The following is a 23,582-nucleotide window of genomic DNA, read 5'->3' on the forward strand; positions in this document are numbered from 1 at the left end:
ACAAAAAAGAAAGTGATTTTGTGGGTTTTTGGAGTAGGTTTCATATTCTCTCTGGTCTTCACATGTTTCTGAGGTGTCCAAACTTGATTGTGGGCTTTTCAATCCCCTAGAACATATTTGCATAATAAAATGAATAGTGGAACACCTCTTTGTCCTCACAAGACATAAAGAATACTATTGAATGACATATCTCAAAACATCATAGAACATGGATGATTCATTCATTCAATACATTTCAGCTGAGTGCTTTTTGTATGCCAGGCAATATTCTAGTCTCAGAAATAATTGTGAATAAAACAGACACAGTCCTTGTTCTTGTGAACCTTATGTTCTAGAATGGGGAAGTAAAAATAAAGAGATACCTGTTGTTCATATGGGATAAGTCTATAAAGAAGATTAGGGAGAGTATTAAAGATATGTCACATACACAAATATAACATTTTATGTAGTCAGAATATTTTCTGATTATATCTGTATAATTACGTTGTTTTAGAATTTTTAATATGTTTTAAACACGCAAGTACATGAACACAATTAAATCATCAATATCAATTTATAATGTGATTTTATCAAATGTGTACTTAAATGTGGTCAACTCCAAAAATAAGATTAATTGAGGATTCAAAAGTATTGACATTTATAGGCAGATATAATTCCTGGAAGGGACACACTTCAGTATAAAAATACCTTATCAATGTGTACAGATCTAAAATTCTTTTTGGTGTTGAATTCATATAAAATCAAATGCCTCATTGTGGATAACATATCTTTGTGTTGACCATGATAATGATAATAATAAAATTACCATTTATATTTAGATAATACAGAATTTTTAAAGCAAAATTTAAATTTTGATTTAGCTCTGTGCAGTAGCTATTTTCTCAGTTGAAGAAACTGAATCCAAACATTATGCATGAAACTTAGAGCTTGGTTCTCCTGCCCCTGTCTAATAACTAAGCTAGAAGACATAATTTCCTCATGTTAACTCCTAAACATGTGACAATACATGGACAAAAACAAGAACATCATCAGTTGACGGAGGACTTGAAGCTAAAATTAGCAAAAACCACATTCAGTATTTTCCACGTACTATCATTAGCCTAAGAATTTTGCATTGATTTTTTTATTCAGTTATCAAAGCAATTTGAATAATGATGACTATTATCCAACTTATGTAAGAAAAATTGAGATTTAGCAAAGTCGTTACTTGTAAAATGTTGAATACTCAGAAGGTAATAGAGCTGAGATTTGAATGCAAAGGTAGTCAGCTCTTGAGCTCATGCTGTGGACTTCTGCCTGTAATAAAGAAGTGAGGAAAGAATATAGGTGGAGGAGTTCAGAAAGGGTGGATTGTACTTTATTGATTTTATAGTCAAAGGCCTGACAAAGTTTAAGGATATATAATATACAGGAATATATGCATTACAAATTCAGCCCTTATACACTTTTTGTGCTGTGAATGCATACTTACCCTCTGGCTCACATCTAGCAATTTATTATATGTGTTCCATTGCTCACAAAGATCATAAACTTGGAAGAGGATAGGCTTTCAATAAAATTAGCAAGGGAGGTTTCTCTCCAACACAACATCTTGCCTCAAAACCTCTGGAGCCAAATAGCCTAGACTCAGATCCTAGCTTGAAAGAATCACTAATTGTGTTGCCTTGGTCAAATTTCTTAAGAACTTGGAGCCTCAGTTTTTTCTTCTGAAAAATGGGGATAAAAAGTTTCTATCTCATAGGATTATAGCAAAGATTAAGTGAGTTACCTTAGGGCAATGTTAAGTCCATAGTAAGAAAAACCTCAGTTTTTTCTTCTGAAAAATGGGGATAAAATGTTTCTATCTCATAGGATTATAGCAAAGATTAAGTGAGTTACCTTAGGGCAATGTTAAGTCCATAGTAAGAAAAACCTCAGTTTTTTCTTCTGAAAAATGGGGATAAAATGTTTCTATCTCATAGGATTATAGCAAAGATTAAGTGAGTTACCTTAGGGCAATGTTAAGTCCATAGTAAGAAAAACCTCAGTTTTTTCTTCTGAAAAATGGGGATAAAATGTTTCTATCTCATAGGATTATAGCAAAGATTAAGTGAGTTACCTTAGGGCAATGTTAAGTCCATAGTAAGAAAAACCATTAAAATTGCTAGAGGTCTTTGAAAACTACTTGCATTAGTTAGCTTAGGTTACAATAACAAAATATTATAGACCTAATGGTTTAAATAACAAGAATTTATTTCTTACAGTTTTGAAGACTGGAAAGTCTAAGATCGTGTTATGGTGTTGGCCAATTAATTTCCTGGTGAGGGCTCTCTTTCTGGTTTGCAAATGGTCACTTTCTGGCTGTGTCCACATATGGCACAGAGAGAGACAAGGAAAGAGAGAGAGGCTCTCTGGTGTCTCTTCTTATAAGGACGCTAACCCCCAAATGAGGGCCCCATCCTCATGACTTCATCTAACCCTAATTAGCTCCCAAACACCTCATCTTTAAATCCCATCACATTCGGGGCTAGGGCTTCAACACACAAATTTTAGGAGAACAGAATTCTGTAAATAGCACTATTATTTATGACTTATGTGCCAGGCACTTGACAAATATCATCTCATTTAATCATCACATTAATCGTGTGATGTTGAGTATTATCATTCCTGTTTTATACAGGAGGAACTTGGGCCAAGATAGTCCGAAGGGATTGGGTCTGGACGCTACCTCTTCTTCACTGAGGGAGCCCAGCGATGTCGTGTACTTTGACATCATTACCCATTGTTGTTTCCTTGTATTCTGCCTAAACCCATGTAAACGTCCTGCTATTAACAGCCTCTCAAATTACCACATGGAATTGTGCTGGTTTCCTGTTGTGATTCTCACTGATATAGTAATTGGGGGAAGAACATGCCTAGAAACTTACCCTCAAAGTGGGATTCTGGGACTGGACGCCTCACATGTTTGAAAAGCTAGCTGTTAGCCTCCCTACTGGAAAAAGACAGGGCCAGCACGATACGATGCGTCTGGTGGCATCTTCATTTCTCAGAATCTCATCTGTGCTGGCCCAGGGCAGTGTGCAGCTATAGAGTCAGGTATCAAGATGGCCGATAGCAGTGACCCTTAGTCACTATAGTGACTATACAATGGGAAAGATGGTAGAGTTACCTGACTTCATATGAAGCCAGATAGCTGCCAGAAAACAGAGGAAACAAAAGCTGTTTGTGTCTAATAGAGAAAGCAAGAGGATAACCAGAAATTCACGTTGTGGATATTGAAGAAGTTTTCCCTCACTTCCTGTGTCCACAGCACATACATTCCTAAGTATCACACCAAGAATCTGAATATAAGGGTGGAAGAGTCAGTTTAAATGGTTGCACTCCACACTGGTGGGTAGAAATGGGATACTAATAATCTGCCAAGAGGACAGACAGGAAGTAACTGAGGACTGTGGTCCTCCAAACCCTTTGAATCTTCCTTGATTAGAGGAGATTCTCCATATTCCTAACTGGGGAACCAGGTTCCTCTACATAAAGTGGAGTCAATAAATGTACCTGGGTCATATTCCCTATGTGATGTGCCTGGTAGATTTACTCCCTCCTCTGCTACCTGTCATTGCTAGAACTCATAGCTAGAATTATATGCTATCGAATCAGGCTCACAGCTAGAATTATATCCCAGTGCATGAATAATACACAGGACAAGCCCTGCCCCAAGAAGAGAACACATGAAACAGGAAAGGATATTTATTGCCAATATGCACTGCCATGATTACTCTTCACTGTCTAGTTTCAAGACAGTTCTTAACCGAGAATGGCACATGGACTGTCTGACCTCTGAAATATAAACTGTCATGAAGGAAAAAACAAGAAGTCCTGGAACATGTGTTCATGCGCCATCAAGGCAGTAAGCCTAAAGCAATCCCATGTCTCTGAGGGAAAGGAAGAAATTAGTGTCATTTTCAAAGGCTTCACAGATGCAGGGTTGTACTTCCTACCACCTCCCAATTTAAACTGCTTCTTTGGTTATGGCAAAAGCCAGATGGATGAGGAAGAAGGACAGGAAATTATTGCATCTTAATTAGATGTTGTTATCAATTTTAGCTGGATTTCTGGATGTGTTGTCTGTATTCTCACAAATCAGCACAGCCACTGGCACCTGTTATTCTGCTCTTGATCTAGCAGATGCTCTTCCTCCATTGTTTTCAGTAAAGAAAGCAGAAAGCAATTTGCTTCTCAAAGAGAGAAGAGTATACCTTAATGAAAAGCCTCAGAGCTGCATCAATCCTTCTGCTCCACTCATAATAAAGTCCAGAAATACCTAGATTATTTTGAAATACCACTGAACAGTAAACTTAAAAAATAAAATAAAAGCATGAAGCTAATTGGACCAGTGAGTAGGAAGTAGCAAGCATGGTAGATGGTTTAGAAAGACACATGCCAGGGTCTATGAGGTAAATCTGGCAAAGTGTCAGGGATTCGCCTCATTGGCAAAGTTTCTAGGAGTTTAATGGTTTTAGACACATTAGCATATCTTTTCAAGGCAAGAGACAAATCACCACTGTACTTTTCCCCCCAGCAAGCCCTATCTACCAGACAACCCAGTAGGTTGAGGGGAAAGGGTTCCATAGTCTGAATAATATAGCTGACCTGATACTTGGGCCAGATGATATCACACACTCAAGGCTATTGGCACTGATTATGGCAGAGATGCAGTATAGAACACCTGCCACACCCCAATCCTCCCAATAGAAGGATAATAAGAACATCTTGGTTTGCTACGGAGCATTGGTAGAGCTTCAGCAGCTGACCATGGGATACCAAGAAACTATGCCACCTTATGGCAATTCAGGCTGCAGATCCCAAAACAAGATTTAAAATGCAGACTTGTTGGGAGAAATAAGGGACAGGGAGTAGGGGGAAGCTGTGAGTAGGAGTAACTAGGGAGAGCATTCATTCAGAGCACATCACAATAAAGATGTGATAAGGAAAAGAGAGAGAGGAGGCAGGAGGATTGAATAGAATAGCCCCAGATTGTAACGCAACTCTGAGAAATTTTTTTTCTTTTTTTCTCCTAGGCTGTTGGGAGGCTCAGGACAAAAATTTACTATTAGTGTCCAGCACTGAGCAGAAATGACTCAACTCTAGTATTCCTGCTGTGCCCAGTCATTCACTAGGAGCAGCCCAGAGTCAGCAGGACCTTGATGTTGATACTGAAGCAGATCCTAAGGTGTGGCCAGCATCTAGGGGAGGTCTGAGGGCACATCACCCCCACCCACACTTCCTTTCATGAATTTGTGGTTATATTTTTTATCAAAACATACACCTTTCGTTATAACCTGGAAATAGTGAACAGGAGATGGGCTCCTAACAGGTCTGGAAGGCTCTAGTAAACTTTAAGAGCAGGTGGCTCAGATGTTCATGGTAATTGATCATTTTGTTTCAGCTTTGAGGGGGTTCTTATAACCTGATAATGGTTCACTAAAGACATTTCATGGTAAGCTGGTGCCAGTTAAAACTGGGAGGCTATAGAATTACAGCCTCACTCAGATTGGCACTGTAAGACACTGATGAAGAGAATGCCATGGGCAGATGTTTGGGTAGTGTATCAGCCCACTTTATGTGGAAAGAGAAATAGCCTGACATGTGCGTTTACATTGATCTGTGGGCAGGAGTTAATTGGCTGGCTGGACAAAGACTTGGAAAGAATAAGATTTAAAAGCTAGTGACAAAGACATCTAAGAGAAAGGTGAAAGGGGAATAGAGTATAAAAATATTTGCATCCCACACAAGATGCCTACCTGAGGATATAGATCCTCGAGAAAAGAAAGATGCCACCCATTAGGTGCACAAAATGACTTACAAATGCATGGGAATCTGCTTCTCTGCCTGGTCATCCAGGTATTTCTCAATGTACCATTTCACAAAAAGGTCATGTTATCAGAGATGGTGGTTTTGTATTGGCTGAACAGTGCTACATTTTTTTAAATCAAATTTTTATGCAACTGCTGCAGCTCAGTTTTCTGTCTGCTGAAAAATAAGTCTACTTTGAGCCTTTCCATGAGAGAACCAATCATTCTGAATAGAGCTTCATTACTTTGATGCCCACTGTGGCAGTCAGCCTCTAAAGAAATGGCTCCTATGATCTTGCCTCCTGTAATTCTTGATTTGTGTAATCTCTTCTTCTTGAGAGTGTGCTGGGCATAGTGAAGTCCTTCTAACTAATGGATTTACCTGTTAAACTTTCACAGTAGATATGTATGGCATAATGGTGAGATTAGGTTATGAAAACACTCTGAATTCTCTCCTCTCTCTCTTTCTGCTCTTTTTCTGGGGGAAGGAATTTGGAATCTACCACGTCATGAGTAGCCATATTCAGAGCTCACATGATGAGAGACATATATCCCATCAATAGGCAACTAGGACTTGTGTCCTACCAACAGCTACGAGCTTGAGCTTGGAAGAAGACTATCCCTCGACTGAGCCTTCAGATGACGCAACCCTAAATGACACCTTGATAGTAGCCTTGTGAGAAGCCCTGAGTCAGAGCTCAACCAGTTACCTGAAACTCTGATTCTTAACCCACAAAAGCTCTAAGATAAAATAAATGTTGGCAATTTAAGCTGCTAAGTCTTGTAATCCAATATATAGGAATAGAGAACATACAGATTTTGGTACTGGAAGTGTGGTGCTACAATAAAGAATACCTAAATATACGGGAGTGGCTTTGCAACTGGGCAGTGGACAGAGGCTGGAAGGACTTTCAGAGCAGTGTTAGTGAAGGTCTTAGTTGCTTTGAGCTTGAGTGGATATCCTAAGGTCTACCAACAGCTTTATTGATGATTCTAGAAATGGATCCTCACCTTAAGTCTTGTTGACCACAGCCCTGGCCAACCCCTGGTTGTAGCCTCCCCAGTCATATGGAACTGTGAGTCAATTAAACATCTTTTATTTATAAATTACCCAGTGTCAGGTAGTTCTTTATAGCAGTGTGAAAATTGAGTAACACAGAGTATTGGTATTGGAGTTTGGGGTGCTGCTATAAAGATACCTAAAAATGTGGAATTGAATTCAAAACTGGGTAATGGACAGAGGTTGGAACAGTTTGGAGGGCTCAGAAGGAGACAGGAAGAGGTGGGAAAGTTGAAAACTTCTTAGAGACTTGTTGAATGGTTTTGACCAAAATGCTGATAGGGTAATGGACAATGAAGTCCAGGCTGAGGTGGTCTCAGATGTAAATGAGGAACTTATTGGGAACTACAGTTAAAAGTTACTCTTTCTACGCTTTAGCAAGGAGACTGGTGGAATTTTGCCCCTGCCCTAGAGATCTGTGGAACTTTGAACTTGAGAATGGATTTGGAGTATCAGGCCGAAGAAATTTCTAAGCAGCAAAGCACTCAAGATTTGTCTTGGTTTGTTCTAAAACCATACACTCATGTATGTTCACAAAGAGATAGTCTGAAATAGGAACTTATGTTTAAAAGGGAAGCACAGGATAAAAGTATGGAAAATTTGCAGGATAAAAGTATGGAAAATTCTTTTTCTGGCCATGTGGTAGAAAAGAAAAACTTATTTTCTGGGGAGAAATTCAAGCCACTAGCTGCAGAGATTTGCATAAGTAAAGGGAAGCTGAATGTTAATAGCCAAGACAATGGGGAAACTTTCTCCAGGGCATTTCAGAGATCTTCATGGCAGCCCCTCCAATCACAGGCCTGGAGACCTGGGAGGGAAAAATGGTTTTGTGGACCAGACCCAGGACCCCACTCTGTGCAGTCTTATCACATGGTGCTGCTCCAGCTCCAGCCATGGCAAAAAGTGGCCAACATAAAGTTTAGGCCATTGTTTCCTATGGTGCAAGCCCCAAGCCTTGGTGGCTTCCACATGATGCTGGGTCTGTGGGCACACAGAAAACAAGAGTCGAAGTTAGGGAGGCTCTGCCTAGATTTCAGAGGATGTATGGAAATGCCTGGATGTCCAGGCAAAAGTCCACTGCAGGAGTGCAGCCATCATGGAGACCCTGTACTAGGTCAATGCAGAGGGAAATGTTGGGTTGGAGCTCCTACACAGAGTCCCCACTGAGGCACTACCTAGTGCAGCTATGAGAAGAGGGACACCATCTTCCAGACTCTAGAATGGTAGATCTACTGATAGCTTGAATCGTCTTCCTGGAGAAGCTGAAAGCACCCAATGCCAGCCCATGAAAGCAGCTGTAGGGGCTGTGCCTTGCAAAGCTACAGGGCCAGAGCTGTCCAAGACCTTAAGGGCCCACCTCTTGCATCAGTGTGCCTTGGATGTGAGACCTGGAGTCAAGGGAGATTTATTTTGGGGCTTTAAGATTTAATAACTGCCCCATTAAGTTTCAGACTTGCATGGGGCATGTATCCCCTTTGTTTTGGCCAATCTCTCCAATTTGGAAAGGGAACATTTACCCAAGCCTGTATTCCCATTGTGTCTTGGAAGTAACTATTTTGCAGCCTCATAGACAGAAGAGACTTACCTTGTCTCAGATGAAACCTTGGACTTGGACTTTTTCATTAACACTTGAATGAGTTAATACTTTGGGGGACTGTTGAGAGGGGAAAATTGAATTTATCAATGTGAGAAGACATGGCATTTGGAAGGGGCCATGGCAGAATGATATGGTTTGGCTCTGTGTCCTCACCCAAATCTCATGTCAAATAGTAATCACTGCTTATCAAGGGAGGGAGCTGGTGGAAGGTGATTGGATTATGGGGGTGGTTTCTCCCATGCTAGTCCCATGATAGTGACTGAGTTTTCATGCAGTCTGATGGTTTAAAAGTGTGGCACTTCCACCTTCATGCTCTTTCTCCTGCTGCCATGTGAGACATACTTTGCTTCCTCTTTGCCTTCTGCCATAATTCTAAGTTTTCTGAGGCCTACCCAGCCCTGCAGAACTGTGAGTCAATTAAGCTTATTTTCTGTATAAGTTACTCAGTCTCAGGTAGCTCTTTATAGCAGTGTGAAAATGGACTAACACAACCACCATGGTGTCCTGCAAATGTTGCTTCAGACAGAGGCTGTATTTTATGTTATTGGATTTATAGCCACTGAACTCACTGTTATCTCCATGTTCCCACTGACCCAGGAGCAGCTCACTTGACCAAATGTGACTCAGTTTGAAGGTCAGTTTGAAGGCGAAACTGTGTGATGTTGGAAAACTGGTTCTATTGAGCTCTTTATGTGCTCGAACACCACCACTGGTATTTGGGTCTTTCTTTGTCATAACCATAGCACGCAGATCTAATTGAAAGTTGAAACTTCTCCCTGGTCATTCTGCGCTCTTCATATGGCTGACCCAGTAGAAAAGAAGATAATTCTATTGCTTGGAAGAGCTCAGCTTAATTATTTGGGAGAAACTGGATTGCTTCTATAAAGAAGGGAAAAAGAGGAGTATGTCTAGATTCCAGTTGGGGTTCAATTTGGTACTTTTCAATAACCCCTTGGCTTAAAGTCCAGGTCAGGCAACAGATTTACAAATTTCCCTAGAGCTTATTGCTTTGTAACATAAATTTGCCAAATTGCCAGTTAAGAGTAATTCAAAGGACAATTCAGGCCCTCCATGCTGGAATGGAGGGCAAGGTACAGCATATTTTTCCTAGAATGTGCTAGTTTTTGGCTTGCTTAAGACAATCCCACACGTTCCCTTCTAAGGCTCATTCCTTAGAGTCCCTGGAATCAAAAGCTCTGATAAGCCCTCTTGAGGTTGGAAGCATTAAAGTCACTAAAACTCTTTCCTTCAGAAATAACTAACACTTCTCTACAGTTTCACGAAAGCTGAACATTCTGAAAAGGTTGTTTGCTCACAACGTTTGCCAGCAAAGTCATTTGGCTAGAGCTTTGTCTCTTGCCAGTATGGTATGGGGCCTTCCTAAAGCTGTGTTGGTTTTCAAAGGCAAGGACAGATGACCATTGTACTACTATAACAAAATACCAGAGACTGGGTGATTTACAAAGCTTATAAATTTACTTCTTATGGCTCTGAAGGCTGGGAAGTCAAAGATCAAGGCACCAGCAGGAATGGCATATAGTGAGGGCTGCTCTCTGCTTCCAAGAGGATGCCTTTTGGCTGCATCCTCTGGAGGAGAGGAATGCTGTATTCTCACGACTTCTGTCTTCACATGGAAGAAGGGATGGAAGGGCAAGAGAGCACTCCCATCAACCTTCAGCCCTTTCACAAGGATGCTAATCCTCTTCATGAGGTCAGAGCCCTCAGTGTCTTATTTACCTCCCCAAGGCCAGTCCTCTTAACACTGTTGCATTGGGGATTAAGTTTCAACATGAATTTTGGAGGGAACACCATCATTGAAACCATAGCAATCATTCTATCAGTTCCCCCAGTCACCCACCATGCATCTTCAGCCTATGTGTGGGAGGGCAGTGGTGAAAGCCCACCATTGCAGCAACAAAATGGAAACAGGTTTCAGTATTTGCCACTTCAAATCCCACCCACCACCGTGCTCCTTCACTTGCGTGATTCATTATGGGGCTGGCAAATGCTCTGAACTCATGGTTTCCCGTCTCATGGTGATTTTATCATGTCGATCCCATTTCTACTCAGCCACAAGGTCAATTCTGAAAGGTTTCAATGACTGTATTGCACAAGTAAGGGATTCAAATTTTCTCTTCCCCGGGAACCTGGGGTTTCATATTCAAATACACCTGCCCACTCCTAAGCGAATTTCCTCATCTCATGCCAGTATCTTCTTCCTTAAGAAAAGACAAACTATTCTTAGTCACAGACCATAGTTCCCCAGATAATTCTGTTTTATTTGTGTTTTTAGTATTGATTTTTAAGGGGGAAAGTACTGACATTTTTAACAATGCATTTTTTTATTATGAAATGCAGTGTTACTCTCTCAGTAGGATTCTTTGATGCAGTATTTGTGAAAGACAGATGGGGATATAGCAAATGGCTCATTATAACCCATGAAGCACTGGCTATAGAGCAGTAAAGACAAAGTAATATCCATTACTATTAGTAGAAATAGATTACAATTGACTACTTTAATCAAATATATTTAATATACTATTAGCATCTGCAGAGTGATACACTAATGTATTAAAATGCCATTGATCGAGGGTGAAAATTTAACCATATTGTATTGTCAAAACCAGTGATTCCATTAATATTATAAGCTCTTATTGTAGTGCCAGTGTTCTCTTCATGGAATCTTTATTAGAGAGGATAATTTGCCAATAACATGGCTTCCTTCACGTATCAGTCAGTAGTACCATTATTTTATATATGTGAGCCTTTACAGAGATTAGTGAATAAATTTCTACTAAGCCAAAAGGTACTTTTGGCATCAAACTCTTTTAGCACTGGGCTTTTGCTCACGGGCTGGTATGATAGCACACAACTGTTCTTTGTTGTTTGGCTACCAGCTTTGAACAGTTGAAAATGACAGCAAAGAACAGAGAGCTAGCAAAGGCTTCCATGTAAAGATCCTCCTATGAACTATCTTTAAGTGTTGGTATTTGCTAATGGTAAACGGTTAATAGTAAATGCAAAAGTGTTTGGTTTAGAATCTTTTCAGTCACCATTAGAGAAAAATAATATGCTACTTGTGTTTTGTCCTAGATGGGAGAGGAATTCATTAGAAACCAACTAAAATAAAATGCAAAAAAGCTTGAGTCCAAAGACTAGACTAAGTCTAGATGATGTAGGAGAGTGGATACTTATTTTCATTGTGGAATGCAGAGAATAAGATGAGCGAATGCTTTAAGATTGCTAGTCAAACTGCTTAGAGATTCAATTTCTAAATATGCCTAAATGCTGTGAATCAAACTGTAGTGGATCTCCCTTTCCATCTGCATGAATAGTTCTCTTATTGGTCTGTTTTAAGTCCAATAACACCAGCCCTGGCTTGCAATCTTATTTTACTTTTGCCGTTAAGTCTCAACAATAGTTATTAGTTAAATATCCTTATGAATATTTTATATGTTGGCCTTTATTGAAAAATTCTAACTGCATGAACTGCTAATATTATAAAGTATTGAAATATGCATGTATATTTACAAAGCCTTTATAATATGTTTTTAAAGTAAGCTGGTCTAACCTGCAGCCCATGCACCACATACAACCCAGGATGGCTTTGAATGCTGCCCATCAAAAATTTGCAAACTTCCTTTAAACATTATGAGATTTCTTGGGGGATTTTTTTTTAAAGCTTATCAGCTCTTATTAGCGTATTTTGTGTGTGGCCCAAGACAATTCTTCTTCCACTGTGGCCCAGGGAAGCCAAAAGATTGAACACTCTTGTTTTAAAGCTTTGGTCTTATAATTTTAAAAACCTTAATAATAATGGTTTGATGTTTCTTAAATTATCCCAAATGACAAACTTTGACAATATTTATAAAATGTATTTTCAGATCATGTGTGTGTATGTATTTCAAACTGTATATTTATATATTTTAAAATACATATATGTGTATGTATGCAGATATAGATAATATAGATATAGAAAGTAAGTTCAGACATTATTATTATGATACCTACAGGAGAAAAAAAACAGATTTGGGGAGAGTGAGTTTTATCCAAATTTAGTATTGCAAGAGTAAACCTCAAGCCTTTGGTATGGAATGGAGGTATTCACTCAGAGATCTACATCATCTGTTATCATGAAGCTCTTTTTCTTTATCTTTTTCAAGTAAAACTGGGAGAAAATTTATTTGGAATTAGTATAATTTGTAAAAGCAAGACATTTTGGAGAAAGATACTATAGCTTTCCCAAGAAGTGGTTTGTCCTTAGGAGAGAAACTGAGTAACTTTTTAATGTAGATGGGACAATTAACTTTTCTTTGCATTCCAAGTGACCATCACAAACCAGCTTATAATAGATGGTGCAAAATCATTTTTTCCCTTGTGTTATCTAATTACCTGCTTTCTTCATCAATTGCAACTAGCTAAGAACTAGTTTATAACAACTAGCTGAGAAAAACAAGCTAAGAAAAAACAAGCAATGATGCAATCAAGTATAGATTCGAGTAATCAATTCTACTTTCTCCAAATTTAAAAACAGAGCTGCCACAAATAGTGTGATGGGACACAGAAAGCAATATGTGACTTTCACTTTTTCATTGGATTGAATGAGTACAAAAAATTCTGTAGGCTTTGAGTTTATAAAATTTTACGTCTGAGATATATCTAAAGAAAAAGTGCTTTACTTTTCAAAATATATTGAGTTTTCTCTTAAGCAGGACTCTAAAATTTAAGAAAATTATCCAAATGTTACCATGCTTATGAATGTTTATATCCATAACCTCTCATAAACACTTGCTGATTCTTAATCTTGTCATCTGGAGGCTTTGATATTATACAGCAATAAAATATTGTATGCACCTGAGAAATTATGATAATAATAGTCTTCAGTGAAAGCATTTGTGAACTTATATTTTGGGTAAATTACACTAACTTACGGAAACAAATTTACAGTGATATATAAATTATTCAAATGTGAATTCAATTTTTCTTAGTTTATATCTCTGGAAATGGAAGCAATTTTTATCATTATTCTCTTTACCTTACATACTAATTTGGGCATGGGCTATATGAATCAGTTAACTGTGAAACTATTTTATTTAAAGAAAGCTAAACATGAATTATTTTAGAAAATACGTTTATTTTAAATATGAATAATCATATCTAAACATATTAATTAAAATTCTTTGAAATTTAAAGTATTAGATTACTTAAAATACAGAGCTATTTATTGTTTAATTTAGCAATTACTTATCTCAAATGAAGTTTATATGTATAAATTTCTGAAATTATTGTGATTTAGTAATTAGCTATTTGTAAACACAGTTATGGAACTGTAGTTAGTATTAAATAGAAACTGATTTTTTAAGTATGTAATTTTGCTGTGATACAACACAATGGGTTTATATATAAGCCTCAGATGACCTCACTTGTTTATGAAAATGATGTAGCATCCCATAATATCTTTCTAATGAAATACTTTCAGCTGAACTTATCAGATGCACTTTAAAAGCATGTATGTATAGTCCATATAGTCAGTAAACTCAAAACTTATTCCTATGATACATAAAATAAAACATATTTCAGATTATGGGCCTTAAACTTCTTACGGTGAAATTTGAGTATTGTAAAAAGTGCACACACTTCTGATAGGAAAATTTGTCTTTATTTCTCCCTTTGACCTAACTTTCAAAATATGTAGCTATACTTGAAGTGTAAAGGTTACGCTTATTCCAGGGTTCTTACATTCAGGAAATTTATAAAGTTTTAAAAGCACTAGATATTGGCAGGATTATGTCACCATAGCAACCCGTATCCATGAATAGACTCTAAATATCTAACCCAAAAGACAATGATTAGGTCACTGCTATGAGATGCAAAACAAAGCCAAAATTATTGATACAGAATTCCAGAAAGTAGGCGTTGGTTATAGATACATATTTTATCCTTCTTATTAAGAACTTGAATTGCTTCAATCAATTAAATCAAATGATTTGTTAATCATTTTAACAAACGCTTACTAATATTGTTTGGCTATGTCCCCACCCAAACCTAATCTTGAATTGTAATTTCCATAATCCACATGTGTGGTGGCAAGGACCTGGTGGGAGGAATTGAATCATAGGGATGGTTTCCCCCATGCTTTCTCATGATAGTGAGTAAGTTCTCATGGGATCTGATGGTTTTCTAAGAACCTTTCCCCTTCGCTCAGCACTTATTTCTTTCTCTTGCCTCTAGTTGAAGAAGGACATGTTTGCTTCCCTTTCTGCCGAGATTATAAGTTTCCTGAGGCCTCCCCAGCCAAGTGGAACTGTGAGTCAACTAAATCTCTTTTCTATATAAATTATCCAGTCTTGGGCAATTATTTATAGCAGCACGAGAACGGATTAATACAGTAAATTGGTACTGCAGAGAGTAGGGTGCTGCTGTGAAAAATACCCCAAAATGTGGAAGCAACTTTGGAAGTGGGTAACAGGTAGAGGTTGGAACAGTTTGGATGGCTCAGAAGAAGGGAAATAATGTGGAAAAGTTTGGAACTTCCTAGAGACATGGAGGGCCCAGAAGACAGAAAGATGTGGGAAAGTTTGGAATTACTTAGATTTGTGGAAGGGCTTTGGCCAAAATGTTAATAGTGATAATGCACAATGAGCTGCAGGCTGAGGTGGTCCCAGATGTGGATGAGAAACTTGTTCGGAACTGGAGTAAGGGTCACTCTTGTTGTGCTTTAGCAAAGACATTGGTGACTTTTTGCCCCTGCCCTAGAGATCTGTGGAACTTTGAACTTGAGAGAGATGATTTAGGATATTGGGCAGAAGAAATTTCTAAGCAGCAAAGCATTCAAGAGATGACAGAGCATGGAAGATTGAAAAATCTGCAATCTGACAATGCAGTGGAAAAGAAAATCCTATTTTCTGAGGAGAAATTCAAACTGGCTGCAGAAATTTGCCTAAGTAGAGAGGAGCCGAATGTTAATCCCCAAGACAATAGGGAAAATGGTCTCCAGGGCCATGTCAGAGGTCTTCACCACAGCCCCTCCCATCACAGGCATGGAGGCTTAGAAAGAAGAAATGGTTTCCTGGGCTGAGTCCAGGGTCCCCATGCTGTGTGAAATCTAGGGACTTGGTGCCACTCCAGCTATGACTAAATGGGGCCAAGGTACAGCTCCAGCCATGGCTTCAGAGGATGCAAGCCCCAGTCCTTGGCATATTCCACGTGGTGTTGAGCCTGCAGGTGCACAGAAGTCAAGAATTGATTTTTGAGACCCTACACCTGGATTTCAGAGGATGTATGGAAATACCTGAACGTCCAGGCAAAAGTTTGCTGCAGTGGCAGAGCCCTCATGGAGAACCTCTGCTAGGCCATGCAGAAGGGAAATGTGGGGTCGGAGCTCACACACCAAGTCCCCATTGGGCCACTGCCTAGTGGAGCTGTGAGAAGAAAGCCAACATCCTCCAGACCCTAGAATGGTAGATCCTCCGACAGCTTGCTTCATGTGCCTGGAGGAGCCACAGACACTCCATGCTCGCTCGTACAAGTAGCCAGGTATGGGGCTGTACCCTGCAAGGCCACATTGGTAGAGCTGCTCAAGGACATGGGAGCCCACCTCTTGCATCAGCACACCCTGAATGTGAGATATGGAGTCATAGGAGATCATTTTGGAACTTTAAAGTTTAATGGCTGCCCTATTAGATTATGGACTTACATGGCACCTTCAGCTTTTTTGTTTTGGCCAGTTTCTACCATTTGAAATGGGTGTATTTACCCAATGCCTATTCCCCCATTTTACCCAGGAAGGTATTAACTTGCTTTTGATCTTACATGCTCATAGGTGAACGGGTGCCTTGTCTCAGATGAGACTTTAGACTTCTGAGTTGATGTTGGAATGAGTGAAGACTTCGGGGAACTGTTGAAAAGGCATGATTGGGTTTTAAAATGTGAAGATGTGAGATTTTGGAGGAGCACCAGGGGCAGAATTTGTGGTTTGGCTGTGCTTCCACTTAAATCTTATCATGAATTGTGGTTCCCATAATCACTACATGTTGTGAGAGGAACACAGACGACGGAAATTGAGTCATGGGGATGGTTTTCCCCATGCTGTTCAGGTGATAGTGAGTAAATTATCATGAGAGCTGATGTTTTTATAAGGGGCTTCCCCCTTAGCTTGGTTCTCATTCTTCTCTCTTTCCTACTGCCATGATTGTAAGTTTTCTGAGACCTCCTCAGCCATGCTGAACTGTGAGTAAATTAAATCTCTTTCCTTTATAAATTACCCAGGTTCAAGTATGTCTTTATCAGAAGCATGGGAACAGACTAATACATTTCCAAAGCATCTGCCTTACATTAACTTATTCATTCAGGATTGGGAGACAGAACTAAAATGAGATTTCTGAATCTTTTAATCCAGTTCAAGAATTAGCTACACAGCTGAACTACTGTAACCTAAATCAGAATGCGACGGCTGTCAACTCTTTTGTACTGTGGGCTCACATAGAGTGACGCGTGTCAGAGCCTAGTGAACAGGCTCCACGGAGATGATGACAGGCACTTCTAAGGGAAAGACCAGTGCCAACAGAGGCCAATATTTGAAATGAACAGGTATCAGGTGTATTAGAGACAAGAAGAAGGAATGGGGTAGGTAGGAACAGGAGCTGAGATTAAAGACACTGGGTAACGCTGGATGGTAGAATTTGTTAAATGCTGTGCTAAGAAGTTTTGAGCTTTTGGCATGGAGCATTTAAAAGTGGAAAGATAATAATAAAAATAAAACTTGAAAATCACTCTTCAATAAAAGACCATTGGTTACAAGTCAGAAGGTTTATTGATGAGCAGATAAAAGTTTGAGGTTGGTCTGTAGTTCTCAGGCATAGGAGAGAGGAATGGAAAGGAGATTTAGAATTTGGGTGTGGATAAATAAACAGCAGGGAACTGAGAATGTTGCTGACAAATTGATCTATGTGGTTCAGTCTTCAGATCTTCTATACTGAAAAAAATGGAATACCACTTTGGAGCTAGAAGTTAGTGAATTTGGTATGAAAAAGTTTGGGATTGATAATTTGGAAACACTGCATTGTGGTAGACATGAGAAATATCTGTCTGGGTCCTGGAGAAAGAGGTTGCTGATCTGGGAGTCTCTGTGTTAAGGCGATCTGTAAACAGGTGTGAGTGAAGTGAGACAAGAAGAAGCTAGACCTGTGTGGCCACCTGCATCCCAGGCAGGGTTGGGTAGAGGACTCTGATTAGGGGGATGAGTGTCAGTAATGACTCTATATCCACAGCCTTTAGCCATGAGACAGATTTTTTTGTATGCCTGTAATCTTATGGGTTTGACATGAAAATTGATGATAAGATTTACAATATTAACTGTACTAACAAATAATGTTACATGGGTACTAGCAAAGGGAATTTCTTAGATTAAAAATGAATTCATTAATTAAGATTTACTGTTTAGTATTTTATGTTATGTATATAGGTACAAAATTTTGTTTATATTTTCTTCCAAGTAAGTGTTGGTGCTGTTCAATTTCTAAGTCCAATTTCGTAAAATAAAGGACTTAATTTATATCCTCACCAGATAAATGCTGTGTGTTTTCTAGATATACAAACATTATCAATAAATATGCCTACTCTTTCACATGCAATGATGATATGGTATGCTGGGTTTCACTCACAGACTGACTAATTATTATACTTTATTGAGCACGAATTCTTGTTCTCACTAGAGTATTGGTGTTATGTATATTTGATTTGTTCAGTTTTTAATACCAGAGATGGATACTTATAGAATCTGTTGCTAAGAATCCTGCCATTATGTTTAATGTCTTTTATTAATCTTTGCTTCTAGAAGCATAAGCCCATCTCTACTTGCATTCAACACTATGCTATGTAACTTTGCATGGCTTCCTCCACTTACATGCATGTGTGCTTAGGAAATGTAACATGTTTTATTTTCGATTTAAGAGGAATATGTTGCTTTGTTTTATAAAACATTGTACTGGTTGATATAGTAACTTGTCTGAGTCTGATTTTTTTTTTTTTTGTTTAATGTAGCCAGTCTTAGAAATTTAGTGTAATGTGGTTTTGCTAAATAAGCGAGTTGACTGTAGCAATGTGATTTGACTGATGAAATAAGTGAGGATCGATACAATACGCAAAGGATCTCAGAGGGAGGCATCCTTGAACCTGGCCTCTTCTTAGAGTCTTGAACAGGGAGACAAAGTTACCACAAAGTTTGTTCATGTGAAGTGAGGATTCCCTCAGTTTTGAAAATCTCTTCTTTGCATTTTCAGAAGTGTATACATTTCTTTCAATAAACCTACCACCTCCTCTTTTATGTCTGACTCCACAGCTGCCCACACACCAAGTACAAGTAATGGAAATAAAATAATTTCAACATATTTATGTTGAAAGATTCAGTTGGGGAAATTCTAATTTCAAAACGTATTACTCAACAAGTCCGAGGTCCAAGAAGATCTGAGGTCCACTCTTACGCAAACACATAACATGTAACACATGCACACACACACACACACACACACACACACACACACACAAACAATATCCATAGTAATTTTCTAAATATAATTTCTCTGATAAGGCATACTTCCTTAATAAGTTACATTGAGAGTCAAGGCAGTGAAGAAATTCAGTTACCTCAGGGCTCAGGCATCCAAGTGCTCTGAGGCCAGCTGAGTGACAAAAATGGCTGCTGACCTCCTCAGCGGTGAGAGAATTTATTTCAGGCCTAATGTAGTCTGGATTGCACGGAAGGACATAGGACTGAAATGTTAAGAAACTGAGTGGATTTTTAAAATCCTGAAATGTTTCTAAAAATGTGATTTTCTGACCCCCTAGTTCTGGAAAAACACTTACTTTTCTTCCTTGGTCTTTTGCTGCTGTGAATTGTTAGCCACAGCACCTCCAGAGAAGGTGCTGGCTGTCCCTGCAGAGCCTGATCGTGCTCCTCGGGAGCCTGGAGCCCTTGTCTACCATTGCAGTGAGTTCCTCAAGGGGCTGGGAAGGAAGGTATCATGTCCTCTCTCTGCTTTCAGAAGCAGCCTTGGGGAAAGGGCCCTGGCAGACAGGCCCTCAGATGTCTGTGTAGATGATAGGGCAGGGTTAGGTTTTGAGCAGGGCAGTGGCAATGGTGGTGCTTATAAACTTCCGGGCAGTAACCAACACATAACAGTATGTACTAACATCTATCAATTAAATTAGAGATTCATTTGCTAATCATAGGAAACACATCCAGACCAGATTCTTTTTCTTTTTTTTTTTTTTTTTTTGAGACAGAGTTTCACTCTTGTTACCCAGGCTGGAGGGCAATGGTGCAATCTGGGCTCACCGCAACCTCCGCCTCCTGGGTTCAGGCAATTCTCCTGCCTTAGCCTCCTGAGTAGCTGGGATTACAGGCATGCGCCACCATGCCCAGCTAATTTTTTGTATTTTTAGTAGAGACAGGGTTTCACCATGTTGACCGGGATGGTCTCGATCTCTTGACCTCGTGATCCATCTGCCTCGGCCTCCCAAAGTGCTGGGATTACAGGCTTGAGCCACCGCACCCGGCCTCTTTTTCTTTTAAATGAGTAAAAGTCACATGCAGATTATATAGGTTCACAAGGCATTGGCAAAATAAAAGCAAGCTTGAATCTGACTGCTCATCTCCCGTAGCCCCGGGAAATACAATGAGCCCTCAAAGTCCGGCAACAGCCATGTTTCTTTTTAGCCTAGGGGGCCACAAGCTGACTGTGGACAGGAGGGGTAGGTGGGTCCAGTGGTCTTTTCTTGGCAACCTGCGGGAAGAAGAGTACTCTTACTGGTTGGTCCCAGTAGAGACTCACCACTTATCCAAATTCCTCAGGTTTCCATGAAAGGATGGCCAGTGGACCTTCTCTTTTGGACCAGCTAGATGTTGTTCTGACTTAACAGGAGTTAAGGCAGGCATTCACAGGCTAGGCTTCCCAGATACAAGTAACATACTTCTCCTTTAAACATATTATTGCTGGAATCCACCTTTATACTTTAAATGGGGGATTGGCACCTCATTTCTAGTGGCTGTGTTATAATCAAGCTTTAGAGCCAGCTTTATGTTTGAAGCCTTATTTAATTCTCTGTCTCAAAATCAAAGAAAACATAGCAAAGTAGTATGTGATTAGGTAGGCCAGGTCTCAGGAGGGGGATCCTGGAAATCCCTAGTGAGAACCCAACCTTGGCGGTGTTACTGCTGTATAGGAGAGGATCAGTGACTTACTTTGCTTGGGCTGCTGTAACAAAATACCATGAACCTGGTGGCTTAACAACAGACATTTATTTTCTCACAGCTCTAGAGGCTGGAAGTCCAAGGTCAAAGTGGCAGTATGATTGGATTCAGGTGGGAGCCCTCCTCCTGGTTCTCAGACAGCTGTCTTCTCTCTGTGGATTCCTATGGCTTTTCCTCTCTATGTGTGAGAACAGACAGGGAGGGAGAAAGGGGGAGGGAGGGAGGGAGGGGAGTGGGGGGAGAGAGAGAGAGAGAGAGAGAGAGAGAGAGAGAGAGAGAGAGATTATCTTCCTCTTCTTATAAGGCCATCAGCCATCAGATCAGGAGCTCACCCGTATGAACCTCAGTTAACCTTAATTATCTCCTAAAAGCCCTATCTCCAAATATAGTCACATTGGAGGGTCAGATGTCAACATATCAATTTTGGGTGGAAGACACAATTAAGTCCATAGCAATGGGAAGCTATGTTTCAATGTATTGTGTAAATTTAGAAAGGTAAGAATGCCTTTTAAAGTACTGGTTTTCATAACCTTAACTTACCATTGAATATTATGTTAAATCTAATAAGAATCAGTTTCAGTCCCTATAAATATTATTTCTACACATGTACATATTGAAAATATGCTCTTTAAAAAGTTGTTCACATTTCACATTAGCAGACAATAACAGTATTTTCTCTTTAAAAAATATGTTTAAGGCAGCCACAAAATGCAGGTGTAGTTGCAATTAGATAGGATGACTGGTAATATGGAAAGGCTGATTTCACAGGTGATTCCATGCAGCCTCAGACAGAATTTTCTCATAAAGTTTTTATTCTGTTACTACCACCCATTACAAATGTGAGCAGTGCAGAGAGTAAAAGATAAGTACATGTGGTCTATTCTGGATTTTTAACCAATAAATGTTTTTACTACATACAGAGGGGGAAAGCTCTCTAGTGTCTCACACACTGGAGTGCCGATAATCCCCATGCAGTCTAGATGACATAATTTAGACTGCTGTTTTCAAATTGAGTGATGTAGAATGAAGTCTAGACAAGCCATAGTCGTGTTTTTTGAAGCTGGTCTTACTCTCTTACAATCTGTTCTTCGTCAACTAAGGCTTAAAAAAGTCCTTTGGATTACCTACCAAGAGGGGGTCGGGAAGGTGTCATAATCCAAGTAGAATGCAGGCATGGAACTACCTTCATGCTATTTTTATCCAAATAGAGAATGGCAAGTTCCCATTACTAATACCTTAAGTGTTTCTTTTTCTTCATGTTGACTCAGGAGAGTGAAATATGCTGTAAACCAGGAGACTGACTAGGCTGTCTCTTCTTCTGAGTCACATTCTGTCAGCCATCATTTACATTCATCAAAGAGGGTCTTGATGCTAAGAGCAGAGATCCCATCTTGAATTCTGCAAGAACAATGTAAACATAAATTTCAGATGTAGAGGCATGATTTTAAAATGCTCAGCTTGTGCTGCCACAGAGAAGAAAATTGCTTCTCAAAGTGGTAAAATATATATATTATTGACATATCTGTCTCCATCAGCATTTATTGGAGAGGAGAAAAAGATTCCAAATAGCTACAGCTGAGAAGTTATGTGAACAAAAGTTAAAGTGCAGGAAAGGAACAAAACGAAATCTATTGTCATCTAACTCCCTATCCTTTCTAGCATCTGAGAAATACGTTTCCCCAGTTCAATAAACTGTTTCAAAATGGCTGAAGCAACTTTGCTTATTAGGCACTTTTGGGAGCCTTGCATTGTAACTTAGCCAATTTACAATTATTCTGAGGCTAATGGTTTTCCTATATAATTACCATTCATGACTGCTCTTTGCTTACTCCTCTTCTTTCTGTTCTGCATTTTGTTCATTCTTTTTACCTTTCTACTAGGTGCTTTGTGAAGGGAAGGGAGAGAGGCAAAGAAAGCAGACCCTGCCATCTAGCAAAGAATCTTTCACGTAATAATGCTTAGTAAAGTTGCCGTCTTGAAAAGGTAGCCCCTAATCGGTAGCTACTGGACTTGGTCAGGAAGACGTTTTACACTACTGACAAAAATGAGATTTTAAACTTACATATTTAAATAAAATGATCATTGTTCTGATCATTTTATAAACCTGTGTTGTCTGATGCAGTAGCCAATAGCCACACTGGCTATTTTAATTTTAATTTATGTTAAATCAAATAAGCATTTCAATCTCAAGCCTCACCCACCACATTTTAATTGCAGAATAATAGTTAATGCTTCTTCATTGTATTTCTAAATATTTGCATATTTGAAAAATACTCATAAAATATCCTGTCAGTCATATTATTATAGAATATTTTCATCATCACACAAAGTTTTATTGGACAGTACTAAAAAGATTAAAAATTGATCTCTGTATACAAAGTTCTTATGAGTATTTCCGGTGTAAATCTATACATAAAGTTTTATGTTCACAGGTGACAGAAAGAAACAAAACACGGAGAGTGGTAGAGTACCAACATTTGTTTTAAAACACTTTTATAATTTTTTTGTTACCTTATGTAACAAGAAAAATAAAAGTTTTTAAACAAATTGTATTATCAGTGAGAAGGGGTTATAACAAGGTGTCACTCACCCAGTCACTGAAACTGAGGTAGGAGGCAGGACTGGACTCCAGAGGCAGAATTCAGACATGAGACCAGACTGAGAAGTACCTTAAACAGGACCAGGGTGGAAGCAGCTTGTCAGTCAGACACACCCAACTGTGTGCCATGTCAATTTCTCATTGCCATGGAGCACCTGGGAGTTACTGCCCCTTTCCTTAGTGATGACCCAATGAACCAAAAGCTACAACCCCTTCCCTAGAAATTCTCATAAACCACCCCTTAA

General features: G+C 39.2%; 1 long non-coding RNA gene across 13 annotated transcripts in view; it reads left to right on the forward strand.

Moving 5' to 3' along the window:
- The window catches only part of LOC108587907 (uncharacterized), a 651,298-nt gene that overhangs the window by 442,032 nt on the left and 185,684 nt on the right, over nt 1-23,582 (forward strand). For 10 of the 13 annotated variants that reach the window (XR_013525356.1, XR_013525361.1, XR_013525359.1 and 7 more), the window contains 2 exons: nt 5,058-5,209; nt 14,720-14,794. This is a non-coding gene — a long non-coding RNA (uncharacterized LOC108587907). The remainder of the gene's footprint in view (nt 1-5,057; nt 5,210-14,719; nt 14,795-23,582) is intronic. The other 3 variants (XR_013525357.1, XR_013525362.1, XR_013525366.1) reach the window with 1 other exon arrangement.

This window comes from Callithrix jacchus, chromosome 13 (genome assembly GCF_049354715.1).
Source record: "Callithrix jacchus isolate 240 chromosome 13, calJac240_pri, whole genome shotgun sequence".
NCBI lineage: Eukaryota > Metazoa > Chordata > Mammalia > Primates > Cebidae > Callithrix > Callithrix jacchus.